The sequence below is a fragment of the Pleurodeles waltl genome, chromosome 7 (assembly GCF_031143425.1).
Source record: "Pleurodeles waltl isolate 20211129_DDA chromosome 7, aPleWal1.hap1.20221129, whole genome shotgun sequence".
Classification (NCBI taxonomy): domain Eukaryota; kingdom Metazoa; phylum Chordata; class Amphibia; order Caudata; family Salamandridae; genus Pleurodeles; species Pleurodeles waltl.
Window position 1 is genome coordinate 57,607,081 of NC_090446.1, and position 15,175 is coordinate 57,622,255.

At 47.4% G+C, this 15,175-nt stretch overlaps 1 long non-coding RNA gene across 1 annotated transcript; it reads right to left on the minus strand.

Annotated features, from left to right (window-relative positions):
- Positions 1–216: 216 nt before the first annotated feature.
- On the minus strand, positions 217–13,357 carry LOC138247179 (uncharacterized). Its single transcript, XR_011194355.1, has 3 exons — positions 12,921–13,357; positions 9,221–9,453; positions 217–321 (listed from the first exon to the last, which is right to left on the minus strand). It is a non-coding gene; the product is annotated as an uncharacterized lncRNA (long non-coding RNA).
- Positions 13,358–15,175: the final 1,818 nt, after the last annotated feature.

Below are 15,175 nucleotides of genomic sequence, written 5' to 3' on the forward strand. Positions count from 1 at the left end.
ATTTTGGATACAAATGGAGCTCCAGTCTCTTAATTCTAGACTGCTACCCGTCTCTTTCTTGCAGAGAGTCCACCTATAACTGGTGACTCCGCCTTCTGAAAGCCTGTAATTTGAGTCCTCTAATAGCCCAACAAAAAGATGTTTCTGTGATAAATTAATCGTATGGATTAGTGACAAACATGTTAACACTGAGTTAAGGAAAAGAATATGGACTTGCCAGTTGCTGAATTCGGTGCCATTGACCCATTTCCATTGTTGATCAGTTTCCCTCTGCAGACCAATCCAGTGATCGCGCTCCCCTTTGTAGCGAAACATGAAATCCTGGAAACAACAAAATAAAGGGACATTCAGAAACACACGGATTAGGGTTGCGCGCAAGAGTTCGTGGAGCTGCAGAGTGCAGACTGAGATTTCCAAAATGCAATAAGAATATATTTAAGAGACAGCTGTGACCTGCAAAGAGAAAAACAAGAATGTAATCTGAAGTAGAACATTCACTGTTTGACGCACTCATTCGGCGAACTTGTTAGTTTGTTGCTGAAAATCTAGCTAACTTCATTCACATCCGTTTTCTACAGTGTTTGTATTCTTCTGCAAAAGACTGATCAAATCATTTGAAATCCATTTGCAACAAGAGACTGGAGAGTAGAGGGTAAATATCAAAGTTAATTTCTACAAAATTGTGGGACAGCAACTTTGTTACGCAGAGGTAGCAGCTTATAACCACAAACACGCATTTGTAATGCAATAGATCTCGCATTCGCAAGAGTTAGAGCTATTGGTGTTGTAAATGCTTGTGCGCGGCCATGCTGGACCTAAAAAAGAAAAAGGGCTGTGTAAAAAAATATTGGCGATTTATGCTGCAGCCGCCGCACACTAAAAAAAAAGTGTCCTAGATTGAAATATTTAAAAGAAACAGTATCCCAATATGAATCATGCCACCATTAATCACCAGAGATTAATCTAGAAGTGAACAATGCTTCTGTCAAAAGCACATGGAACCGGATCGGGCTGTCAACAGTTCCAGCGTCACTGTGAACTACAAAAGCTGCGCCTCGCAGCTTGATCTAGTGAGTAGCATTGATGACCTTACTTTAATGGGAACAGGGCAGATGTTTAGCCTGGATCTCACCTGTGAGCTGTGTCTGAGACGTGAAGAACCCCTGAGGTGTGCCCCCTTGAGCCCAAGGCTCACATTACTGAGGAGGGGCCCTGCCTTCTGCCCAGTGCCAGTGTGTGCAGAGTGTAACGCCCTCCCCCGCGGCGGTGTCAAGGGGGCCTGCCTTCTGCCCCAGTGCCAGTGTGTGCAGAGTGTAACGCCCTCCCCGCTGCGGTGTCAAGGGGGCCTGCCTTCTGCCCGGTCCCAGTATGTGCAGAGTGTAACGCCCTCCCCCGCGGCGGTGTCAAGGGGGCCTGCCTTCTGCTCCAGTGCCAGTGTGTGCAGAGTGTAACGCCCTCCCCCACGGCGGTGTCAAGGGGGCCAGTGTGTGCAGAGTGTAACACCCTCTCCCGCTGCGGTGTCAAGGGGGTCTGCCTTCTGCCCAGTGCGTGCAGAGTGTAACGCCCTCCCCGCTGCGGTGTCAAGGGGGCCTACCTTCTGCCCCAGTGTGTGTAGAGTTTAACGCCCTCCTCGCTGTGGTGTCAAGGGGGCCTGCCTTCTGCCCCAGTGCCAGTGTGTGCAGAGTGTAACGCCCTCCCCCGTGGCGGTGTCAAGGGGGCCTGCCTTTTGCCCCAGTGCCAGTGTGTGCAGAGTGTAACGCCCTCCCACACGGCGGTGTCAAGGGGGCCAGTGTGTGCAGAGTGTAACGCCCTCCCCCGCTGCGGTGTCAAGGGGGCCTGCCTTCTGCCCAGTGCGTGCAGAGTGTAACGCCCTCCCCGCTGCGGTGTCAAGGGGGCCTGCCTTCTGCCCCAGTGTGTGCAGAGTGTAACACCCTCCCCGCTGCGGTGTCAAGGGGGCCTACCTTCTGCCCCAGTGTGTGTAGAGTGTAACGCCCTCCTCGCTGTGGTGTCAAGGGGGCCTGCCTTCTGCCTCAGTGCCAATGTGTGCAGAGTGTAACGGCCTCCCCGCGGTGGTGTCAAGGGGGCCTGCCTTCTGCCCAGTGCCAGTGTGTGCAGAGTGTAACGCCCTCCCCGTGGCGGTGTCAAGGAGGCCTGTCTTCTGCCCAGTGCCAGTGTGTGCAGAGTGTAACGCCCTCCCCTGTGGCGGTGTCAAGGGGGCCTGTCTTCTGCCCAGTGCCAGTGTGTGCAGAGTGTAAAGCCCTTCCCCGCGGCGGTGTCAAGGGGCCTGCCTTCTGCCCCCGTGCCAGTGTGTGCAGAGTGTAGTCGTCCTCCCCAACTGCGTTTTCTATGGCAGCGCTAGTTTGGCGTCTAGTGCCAAGAGAAGGTGCCCCGTGGAGTAAAAAAGGTGCAACATTCCTCTTAGAAGTAGATGACCACTTTCCATATTCAGAGGGGATACGCCTCCTTCCTTTAGAAATGTAGGATTTCTGAACTTTTTTGTTCTCTATCGTGAAATATTGTGGCCTCAAAGCGAGTGATGAGTACAGAATGCACGTGTTGTTCCCAGCCCACCATCGCCTTGGAGGATGTTCCTGTACCAAGCTGACCTGCTGGGAGTGTACCAGATGAAGAAGCACTGCGAAGTAGGAGGGCCTCTGGAGAGATACCCACAGATACAGCCCCTCCTTTCAAACCAACACAGTCAAGTGTGAACGTCAAGGTCAAAACGATACGTTAATTAAAAACAACTTGAAGTATGGGACCAGACCCCATACAGTCATTTGACGACTTTGAAATGACTTTCTGTAAACATCACAACAGAAATACATTTGCAAGATATTACAAATCAACACACATGCTTCCAAATGTGGCAAAAGGCTGAGAGCAGCTCAAGTTAAATGAGAATATCTCCAATCGAGTTCACGCTATAGGAAACTTCAAGGCCATAGCTGCTATGGAGTGCACAGACAGAAAAAATAAAAAAGCAGTGCGTCCACACTAAAGTATATGGCAGATCGTGCAATAACCCATGTAACAGGTTAAGTCTGCAAGGTGTAACCAAACAGTCTGAAGGCGGGACAAACGTAAAGCATTAACCAACAAAATCAAGGGATTTTTTTAAATGCAGAGCCAGGAACGAATGAAAGTGAAGGGCGCAAGATGGGCGTGGTTAAAGCACAGAGATAAGATTACAAAATGTCAAAAAGAGCAGCGCTTGCGCGATGGAATGCTTGACCCAAAAAAAATTATGGTGTGAATGCAATCCTAGAAAGAAGCCACCAGGGGCACTTATGTGATCACTTCGTCAATGTGCTGTCTGGATTTAGTTTTTTTCTATTTTTTTTAAAAGACAGGTAAAAAACCCAAAACAGCTGTGATTATCTCAGGTAGAGACCTCAAATAGAGCTAGTCTGACAAGCATTTCGTTTCTATTTCTACTGCAACAATTTCTCCAGTTTCTTTACGAAGGGAACAATTGTGGGGTAATTAAATTAAACGATAAAATTAGAAATTAAGTGAGCATTAGGGGCTAGGATTACAGAAAATTAAAATATAAAATAAAAGCATGTAGTAAAAAAAAAAATGGGGGGTACAATGGGGAATCTCCCGTTAACTACATTAAAGTGCATAGATAGAAAACCAAGAGTTGTGTAATGCAACATACAAGGAAAAATACACAGGCAGGGAAATGAAGGTGGAGGTTCGAGAAGGTTACTCCTATAAAGTAATTAAATAAAAAAATAATAAAACCAAAATATGTTCTGCACCACATTGAACTAGCATTGGCTAAGCCAACAGATCCTTTCTGGTGTGCATTCACGATTATAAACCAAACCTGCTGTGCTCGCCAAGGCTTGGGGAAAAGGCCCTATGAAAGCCACTTGTGAAAATAAAACAAACAGTGCCTTACAAAGACAGATACCACCAACGCCTATCTTACACTCGCCAAGCAAAGACCCCACGAGCCCCCTAAGATAAATATCAAGGGTTGTTTTTAACATCCATTTAATCACTATCTGATTCAAGATTTGAACCATTCATCGCACTAAATAACTAATCTTTGCTTCAGCCTCGGTGTTCTGATTCTGTAACAGCCACTAGGCCTGCATTACTAACCATCTCCACGACTGAAACCACTTCACACAGAGGTGGGCAAACCAACCTCAGTGCTCTGCATTGAATTCAACATTCAGCTGAGAAGTTCGCTCCTAGGATAAAACTTTGGAAACACATTGTAGGAAGGTAGCCTCTTTATAGCCTTGTTACCCCCACTTTTGGCCTGTATGTGAGTGTATGTCAGGGTGTTTTTACTGTCTCACTGGGATCCTGCTAGCCAGGACCCATTGCTCATAGTGAAAACCCTATTTGTCAGTATGTTTTATAGGTCTCACTAGGACCCCTCTAGCCAGGACCACAGTGCTCATAGTTTGTGCCCTAAATGTCTTCCCTGTGTGGTGCCTAACTGAATCACTGAGGCTCTGCTAACCAGGACCTCAGTGTTTATGCTCTCTCTGCTTTTAAAATTGTCACTGCAGGCTAGTAACCATTTTTACCAATTCTGATTTGCACACTGGAACACCCTTCTAATTCCGTAGTATGTGGTATTGGGGGGTATTGGGGTTCCAGGAGATCCCTATGGGCTGCAGCATTTCTTTTGCCACCCATAGGGAGCTCACACAATTCTTACACAGGACTGCCACTGCAGCCTGAGTGAAATAACGTCCACGTTATTTCACAGCCATTTACCACTGCACTTAAGTAACTTATAAGTCACCTATATGTCTAACCCTCACTTAGTGAAGGTTAGGTGCAAAGTTACTAAGTGTGAGGGCACCCTGTCACTAGCCAAGGTGCCCCCACATTGTTCAGGGCAATTTCCCCAGACTTTCTGAGTGCGGGGACACCATTACACGCGTGCACTACATATAGGTCAGTACCTATATGTAGCTTCACAATGCTAACTCCGAATATGGCCATGTAACATGTCTAAGATCATGGAATTGTCCCCCTGTGCCAAATGTGGTATTGGGGTGCCAATCCCATGGATCACCGGGGCTCCAGCATGGAATGAAGAATGTCCCAAAGAAGAAATTCCAAATTACTTATACCCAAATCTCCCCAACAAGGATGGCGAAGTCAGCATTCAACATCACACATTGCATTTTAGTCCCTATGTGAAGGTCAATTTAGTAACCTCCACTGGCCTTGGACTCCCAAAGCCAATCACAAGGCTAGATGCTTATGCTCAAGTTTTCCCTCCAGACAAGGATACAGGTCTATCTTCTGGGAACATTTGTGACCTGTGGAGCGCCTTCAAGGAATTCAAACTCAATCTAATTCCAAGATACATTTCAGAAGGGCCCCAGGACATCTTGAATAGGGGCAGTTCAGCAAGTCTAAATCACCGGAGTGATTCTATGATGTGACCTCAAATGATATATCCTACGTTGAATTTCTTACATGAGCCGAAGAAGGCAACAAAGAGGAAACAAAGATGTGCCAGGCGCCGGGGAATATTGTAAACCCTGTGGGATCGCACAGAGCAGTAGTCGAACCTAGCACGAAGGTTAACAAGGTGCTCCTCCTTTTCTTTTACTAAGGATCTTTAAGAAAAGTTCTGGATTTGACTACTATGATAATTTCAATAAGAGAAGGAGCGGCAAAGTCAGCAGCAGATTCATCAATCTAAGGGTCCTGAGGGTAACGACTAGTATGGGTTCGAGGCTGCAAGTCAACAATAGGCCACTAGAAGGACAATAGAACATGATGCCCATAAAGAAGGGGACTGGGTTGTTCACTCCTTGCTTCGAAGACAGCTGTGTCGTCCCGAACAGATGCATGGGAGAAACTCCTTCAATACAAACCTCACACCACATGGAGTCGCCGTTGGTACATCAGATTTGATTAAACGTAGTACTCCCTATACAATAACGTTATACATACTGGCAAGCAGTCATGGGTATCCCTGGGCCAGATGAGTGTGTGAACACGTCAGCATCCCCGTAAAAAATGTTACGCTGGAATGTAGCAGGTCTTGAATAGAAAGTAGGATTTGAGGATTAGTCAAACTTTGTGTTAGATTTTCCTGCGTGTATCTTCCAGGAATCCTGCACTACTTATTGCTTCACATATTTGGGAACATGGCATTCATTATCCCTGGAGTAATGGTTGTCAGAGCTAGACTCTGAGAGGTTGGAATCTGGGTGCGGACTAGTTTGGCCTCCACTACATTGGAAATCACGAATCGTATCAACATCCAGCAACTTCTAACAACACATAAAACTGGAGCTCCATTAATGGTTGTTGTTTACAAGGGGAACACAAGATAGGACAGAAGCCTGCTATTCTGCATTGTTTCGATGCCTGCCTTAATTCGTTATCACACGTGTCTATCAACAAGGAAAGCATGTCTGGTTTCAGCAAGTGATTTCAATACTTCCTTTGAACCATCAAATGACTATAGAACAGTCAGAGAAGAAAAGTATTTGGCATTGGGTGTCCCTGGTTTACAAGAGAAGGATATCACACACTAAGCGAAGAGGGATTCAGCCGGCTAATTTAACCCTAGAACATGGCCCATGAGCCTGCACTGGCAGAATGAAATCAGACCCCACTAGTCATTACACCCTTGATACTGGTCTGTGTTAGGGGATCATAGATTATATCATGATTGATCTTTCTAGTTGGCACCTTGATAGGACAGTGGCAGAGCGCTCAGGAAGCGATCATCACCATTTAGTTCTCCAGCTGTTACTCCAAGCTTTTACCTTGCTTCCGGGAAACCCGAGGGTCAGAAATACATACGAACCAGGAGAAAAAACAAAATGGGGCCGGCAATCTATCGCCAATCCAATAAAGGCATGATCTCTAATACTATGGGATCAGGATTCCTGCCTCTAGTTGACCCTGAGCAAAGTTTGAAACTCATTGGGCTGTTTTCAATAACATATAAGATCAATTCTGATGATGGAGCAAAGATCGCCACTTCATTATTTACTGGTGACATTCTCTTGGTTTCCAGGTGCCCTATTGGCCTATGTTCTTTTCAACATAAACTGCAGATTTCTGTAGCAGAAAAGGTCCATTAGTTAATATCAACAAGATGAAACTAAAGATCTTCACACCAGGAGTAAGAAACAATTTCGCCCTGATAATTCCAGCCTGGAACAGGTCAACGTGTTCCCCTGACTAGGGATTAACAGGGCATCCCTTTATTTCCTGCCACATCTCTCCAGAATGTAGAACGCATTGGCACAGAGGGCAGGAGCCATGGCCCGCTTTACAGCAGTAGCCCAGGGGCAGTTTGTATATCCTGCCTTCGAAGTATACAACGCACAGTGAGAGAATGCCTTTTGATGGAGGTGACCTTTGGGGTCATTCAAACCTGGCCAGATTGTTTATCTGTGAGATAATGTTTTAATGTTTGTGGAGACCTCTCTCTGGTTCACCAACGCGTCTCTTGCATTTAGATTTGGGAATCACCAATGTCACCTCCCAGGACAAACTGAGGCCCCCCTAATATTGGTTAAAAGTTGGGGGCACACCAGAGCTCTGTCATGTCAAGGTTGCACTTGATGATGTAATACGTTACCCAGACAGTATAGTCTTGGGGTGATTCAGATATATTAAGAACATGCTAGGATAAATTGGTCTTTCACATCACTGGGACTGCCCCAATATAGACTGTAGACCAGATGGGCTCGACCATATGCCAGGAAGTACTTTGTATTTTCTCCTGCTGGGATCTGAGAATAAAAATACCTCTGAACATCTAGATACCCCTTTATTAGAGCTGTTCCTTTTATGACTAAAAGTGATCCTCTAAAGGGAGTGTCTTTGGGGCTGAAACATGTCTACATTTATATAGGGTGTAGCATCATTCTCTCCAAAGTGTTCTGGGACAGTGAGGGTGCGTGTGGAGGGGGGGTAGGAGGGCGTTCTATGCTTTGGCAGCGAGGTGGGAGAAGGAGAGTCGTCTGGCGCGGCAGCGGCGTATGCGAGGTATCTGTGCAAGAGCATGGTGTGAGGAACGGAGGCTACTGGGAGGTCGATGGAAGTGCAGACGGTGGTTCAAGTAGATGGGTCCTTGGTTGTGGAGGGCTTTGTTGGCTTGGGTCAGGAGTTTGAAGTGACATGTTTTCTGGTGGGGGAGCCAGTGGAGGTCCTTCAAGATCTGGGTGATGTTGGTTCTTGAGGACCAATCTGGCAGCTGCGTCCCCTATCTTCTGTGCATATTCTGTAAGGAAAGGAAGCTTGCACTATTGCTCCCTGAGCTGTGCCCCTTTGGTGAGAGAGGGATGCTTACACTGCTGCACCTGTTAGATAAAGGCGTAACCTATTCCCTGCCATCGCCTTCAGTGCCTGTTATGAGGCAGAGATGTGTGCACTGTGTATGGTCCAGTTGTGCATATACTGTAAGGAAAGGAAGGTGGCACTGTTACTACCTATTCTGGATGTAAAAACCATGAGTCATGTGTGACACCTTCAGCCAGTTCTAGGAAAGACCACAAGTCCAAGAAAGCCACTAGCTTTTGCTAAAAAGCCAGGAAGGGCTGATGGCCTCAGGTCACAGAGCACTTTGGCACCCTTGAGAAAAGGGAAATAATCTTTATTAATGAATTTCTGCGTTTATTTCTAGTAGACAATCAATGGTTAAACAGCCCAGTGGGGGAGAGGGCAGAGATTGTATTTCAAGTGCAGATGTGAACATCTACTGCCAATGTCCTGCAAGTAACACCGTCTAGAAACAGAGAGAGAAATAGTCCAAATGGGTACAAGGTAGTGACGTGTGCAATATGCGTACGTTCCTTTTGCGTAACTGGTGGAAATTGACAAAAGTATAGGATGTTATGTTAATACCATACTCCATTATTTTGGATTTTCTGCATTTTATTTGCCAATATCACTCGGCGCTATACGAGGGAGCTTCTCTCCGCTTGTCCTTGCCCTTCCCCTCCGCCTCCTTGCACTTTTGGTCCCACAAGGGCTAGGTTTCACTTTGAAGATAAACGCTGGATGCAACTCCTGTCCCTGCTGCTCCTCTGTGCCTCTTCCCCTTTACAGCCACACCGGCTGGTGACTTCCCTGGATACACTCCAATGGGCACACATGACCTGCTCTTCCCACTCCCACCGGCCGCCTCCAAAGAACAGCTCCCACCAAGTTAATTGTAGGTTCCTGGATAAAACAAATAGGAGACACAGAGTTTCACGACTCTTACCAGTTCCTCCTGTGTATCAACCAGAGCCAGGGATGAGCTGAAAACAACACAGGAGTCTTTGGCCTCTGTCCAGTCTCCGTTGCCTTCAGAGAAATAGAAACACTTGTTCCGGTACCAGATCCACCCATTGCCACAAGGGGGCAGCACGCGACCGTCCTTTCCATTCTTTGCCACGCTGCTCTGTACAGACTCGTTCATGATCTGGAGTTCTGAAAATGGGCTGTTCTTTAGAACTGGTAAAGCAGGTATAAAACGAAAAAAAAGAAGAAAAAAAACAATGTTCCTAAGAAAATTTGTGATTACATTTATAATTTTCCTGCAAAAAAAATTAACATTGCTTGCAACAAGCTCAAATCCATGCAGTCTTCCAGACCTTGCAAAAAACGTATAAAGCGTCTCTACAAGTTAAAAACTCGCTAAGGTGAACCCTTCTTAGGTCGAGCGTGCAAACACCCTGACCTGTTGTAATCTCTGTGGGCTTTTGACCACACCCACTGTACGCCCATCACTACCACTCGTCCATGGGCCTGCCTTTCAAACATCATTTGTTATCATTGGTAAATGCTTTACTTTAGTCCCTCCTTGGGTTGGTTTTGGTGCTGGTTTGCGAACTATTGATGGATAATTGCACGTTTGCAGATACGTTTTAACGCAAGCAAACTTTTTTTTCTTTCTGTGTCTCTCCTTAGCGCTCACCTATTTGTGTCACTTCTAAGGGATCACGCTCAATGAGACCGTGGCGCTTTGAATCGGCTCGCTTAGGTCAACTGTTTTACTTTTCATTTCAATTTAAGTGGCAAGGAAAGTGCGGTTAGGAATTTATAATGCTAATAGCTCTAACTCAAGCAAATGCAAGACCCGTTGCATTGCAAATGCTTGTTTGACTGTACGATTGGCTAATAGTGGACACTGATTGTGATCACCGGACCTGTTTTCCGTCCGAGTACGACCATGGATGTATGAGAAAGTCTTTCACCTCGTGTAGCTGCGCTGGGTGAAAACAGAAGGGACAGGCTGCTTCTGGGTCACACCCGGGCAAGGGTGGCTCACTTCCGGGGTGGTACTCTAAGGACAGGAGCGTAGGCCGATACCACACCTGAGCAGGGTACCACAGGGAGGTTCTCCCTCTCTGGACATAAAGGCAGGCTAGTGCTATGTGACAGAACACAAGGGCAGGCACCAGGGGGCGGCGGTGTAATCTCCCATGACAAGGGCAAGCACCAGGAGGTAATAGCTCACCACAGGCAGGCTCTTCGGCGGTAGTCTCACGACACAAAGGAAGGCTCTGGTTGGGTAATTTACCACGGCACAAGGGCAGTCTCTGCTGGTGTCATCTATTATGACACAAGGGCAGCCTCTGCGGAGTAATCTCTCACTAGGGCAGGCACGAGGGGGGTAAATCTCCCATGACCCAAGGGCCGGGTTTTACGGGGTAATCTCTCATGCCACAAAGGCAGTCTCCGTGGGAGTAATTTCTCAAGATACAAGGGCAGGCTCTAGAGGGGATAATCTCTCACAACACTGAGGCAGGCATGGGGGTAATCTCTCGCGACACAAGGGCTGGCTCTGCGAGGGTAATCTCTCACAAAGGCAGGAACGGGGGGGGGGGGGTGAATAAATGTCCTGTGACCTAAGGACCGGGTTTTCCAGGGTAATCTTCCATGACACAAGGAAGGAGTCATCTCATGGCCCAAGGGCAATCCACACTCACTCATGCGTCAAGTGGAGGGCAGTGAAACAACCAGGCAGCTGGACAGTGTCCGTTAGCCAGGGGCAGTCGCAGGTATACATTTAATATCGGCACATGAACTTTTCACAAATGCAGCAGATGAGAGAGTTCCTAATCCAAAGATGTGTTGAAGTTGCAAGATGTGTTAGACTCAAAGCTGGCACAGTATTCAGGCCTTTCAAATCTGCTAAAATAGGCGCTTTGAATCGGCTCACTTATGGCAACTGTTTCATTTTCAATTTAAATGGCCAGTTATGAATTTACAACGCTAATGGCTCTAACTTGAGCAAACACGATTATTGCAAATGCTTGTTTAAGTTACTTTGGCCCATATTTATGGAGGTTAGCTCTCCTTAGTGTCATGAATTTTGACACTAAATCGGCACTAACTTATCTCCATAGTAATATTTCAAAAATATAGGAGTCGGCGTCATTTCTAGGAAGCGCCTTGCGTCAATGAGATGCAAGGTAGGCGTTTTTGCCGCTAATCAGCCTACCACCATTTTTAACCCAATAGCACCATTTCTCCTAACGCCACCCCTCACCGGCTACCATCTGTTTTTGAGATGCGTTCCATTCCTTAGCGCCATTGTGTGCCTTTGTTAAATATGGCGCATGGATGGCATTAGGGAACTGGCGTTAGCTCACATTAAAGAAAATTATGCAAGACTGAGCTAGCGCAGTTGTGCGACATTTTTCATAAAAATGGGACTGTGTGTTCAAACATCGGTATTTCTTGGATTATCTGAGTGGTTGGCTCCAGAGGCCGCCCACCACATTTGGTTTTGGTGCACAAACCAGAGCTGGCACCGTATCCGGGGCAGGGGCGTGACGCACGCTCCTGCTGGGGCAGGAATCCCTCAGCGGGCCCCAAACCCTTCAGAGGGGCCCCATTCAACCCAAGGCCAATGAATATCTGTGAGACGTTGGAGACCTAGGGGCTCCTCTACACATTCTGACGTGGTGGTGGGGGGGCATCATTCTTTATGTATACCCCCTGCCCTGTGACCTCAGGGCAGACTACAACAGTGGGAATAACGGGAGGAGGGTACATTTTACTTGTGACTCCTTCCTGCCACACCCTCACACCAATGGTAGTGTCTGGTGACCAGTTACGTCACTGGCACGCGACAGTAGGGAGGGGGGCATCATTCTACACTACGTCACTGATCCGCTGTTATGTTTTAAATTGCGGGGTCTGTACTCCGGGTCTGATGTGAACTGAACGCCAGGAGATCAGGGACGCGCTACAATGAGACCCTGGAGGCCGGGAACGGGGCACAAGGTACCGCGAACCCCGCGCACTGGGCGGAATACAACCGCAGCCATTGGCTTCTCGTCGCTGTAAAACGTAAGGGGTCGGGGGTCCTGTCGGCATCACAGAAAGATTTCTGCATCAGGACAAGAATGGAGAAAGGGGTTTGTGAAATCAAGGTTACGTGTATTGCTTACAAATCATTACAGTTAGCAATAATCATTTTAAAAAAGAAACCTCGAGCCATAAGGTGTCTTTAAAACATATATGAAAGTGCTTTTCCAGTATTTGGTCACACGTGTGATGCGAAAAATTGACCCAAACTGATTTCGCCTGTCACGCACAGTAACAACTTTCAAAAATCAAAAACTAGAATAGGTGCATTGAATTCCCTTAGAAATAAATAATGTTGTGAAATCGCGTTTGTCTTGGTGCAAAAATCTTTACCATTCCCCAAAGGGGTGCGATGGGATTCGCACTCCGATCACAGGGCTGAGGTGTTTTCGTATTAGTTAATATTCGAGGTAAGATTTCTGTGGGCTGGGCGGTAAACAATTAGGCTTCCTTTTTGGGAGACAAGGCAGATGATGTTTAAATAATATCAAAACTCACCTTATGTTAAGAAATAAAACACGTCTGTTTCCTATAAATATTTCCACAATATTAACTAGACGAAGCACCAGGGCGAACCACGGAATGAAGTGATCGCTACTCACCCGTGACGTACAGTGCGAGCCCCGCTACAGCGACGGACAGAGCGGCCGCCAGCGCCAGCGCCGCACGGAGTCTGCGCACTCGGGTCAGCGCGGTCCTCACACGGCCGGGACACCCGGGATCTAGGAAAGAAAAAAGACGCCCTTCTAGCTAAACTGAGTTTTTTCAGCCATTTGAAGTCTCCGCCTGTAGACACCCTCACAAGCGAGCCTTACTGGGACCTGAAGGACGCAGACGTGCGGGACATTACTTCTGAGACTTTCAGAGTGCTGCACACATTCTAGCCCCCCTCTCCCCCCTCCTGATTCTGCATTATTGAGGTATTCGGGCTATAGACGCTGTGGTGACCTTTAAATGGCACATTCGGCGTCAGTAATCCCACACCATCACATTTTATTATGAGAGCATCACACGTGACGAGTCAGACATTTAAAAACTATACACAGTCGATCATGTATTTCATATTTAAACATGCATATATGAACATTTAACTCCCACAAGCATTGTTGAGCACATGAAATGGCCACAGTGCACACTGTTATCCTGAATGTCACTGACAGTGAAAAGACGACATGTGGCGTTAAGGCCGCGGCTGTCGACTTCAGAACCGGGAAACCAGGTCTGAATCTCGGCGTTGGCTCAACATCTGGTGATTGGGAAATCACTTAATCTCCCCCCCGTGCAAAAAACTGACTGCTTCCTTGTGTAATGTAGCTGGTGCTCATGTAGAGTGCTCCAATGCATGTGGGTCGACATTGTGCTATATAAAAAATGAAAAAACAAAGATGTGGCATTCAGTCCAGGGCTGTCGACTTTGGAACAGGGAAACCATGTTCAGGTCTCCGCGTCGGCTCAATATCCTGTGATTCTGGGCAATCACTTAATGACAGCATGGTTTTTTGCATAGCTCAAACTCCACCAATAGTTACTGCTGGGCTTCAAATGGGAACCATGTACATTACACAAGGTCACACCCATCTTTAGGGTTGAGTCTATAAGGGCATGAGGTACTGCATGGGCCTTGCTTGCAACACAATGTTTACAAATAGGGCTCTGAGCCCGCCCACTGCTTACCATTAGTTGGCTTCATTGTCACTCTTCTTATGTTTGAGGTACTATTCCCCCCCCAACATGCTTTTATTCTTGTTTTTAGGTGCCTTTTGTAATCTCTGTGGGCTTTTAACCACGCCAATGTCACACCCTTCAGTTTCGTTGGTTTGTGGGCTTGTCTTTTAAAAATCACTTGAATTCATTAGTGAAAGGCATGCCTATCAATCAATCAAAAAAATGTATAGAGTGCGCTACTCACCTGTGAGGGTCTCAAGGCGCTGGGGGAGGGGGAACAGGGGGGCAGGGAGGGTCACTGATCGAACACCATGTCTTGAGGTTATTTCTGAAGACCGGTAGGTCCTTGCTTTTGCAGAGGTCGGCGGAGAGGGAGTTCCAGGTTTTGGGGACGAGGTAGGAGAACGCCCTGCCTCCTGTGGTGGTTCAATGGATGCAGAGGACTGTGGCTAGGGCGAGGTCGGCTGATCGGAGGTTGTGGGTGGGAGTGTGGAAGTAAACTCTTTCATTGGGGTAGGTTGGGCCGGTGTTGTGGAGGGATTTGTGTGCATGGATGAGGATCTTAAATGTGATTCTCTTGTCTATGGGGAGCCAGTGAAGGGATTTGAGGTGTGGTGAGATTCGTTCATGGCGGTGGCGGCCAAGGACGAGGCGTGCAACTGTGTTCTGGATTCTCTGGAGTATGCATTTGAGTGTGGTGCCGGCATAGAGGGCGTTACCGTAGTCCAGTCTGCTGATGATGAGTGCGTGGGTAACTGTCTTTCTGGTTTCTGGGGAAATCCATTTGAAGGATTTTTTTTAGAATGCGGAGTGTGTGGAAGCAGGAGGAGGTTAGAGCATTGATTTGCTGTGTCATGGAGAGGGAGGGGTCGAGGATGATGCCGATGTTGCGTGCGTGGGTTGCGGGGCCCTGGGTGGTGGGCCACCAGGAGTCGTCCCATGTGGTTTTGTTGGGGCCGAAGATGATGATCTCGGTTTTGTTTGAGTTGAGCTTGAGGTGGTTAGTGATCATCCAGTTGGCGGTGTTGAGGAGAGCGGCGTGTAGTTTGGTTTTGGCAGTGGTGGGGTTGCGGGTGAGGGAGAGGATAAGTTGGGTGTCATTTGCATAGGAGAGGATAGTGATTCCGTGTGCTCGGAGGATGATGGCTAGGGGGATCATGTAGATGTTGAAGAGTGTGGGGCTGAGCGAAGT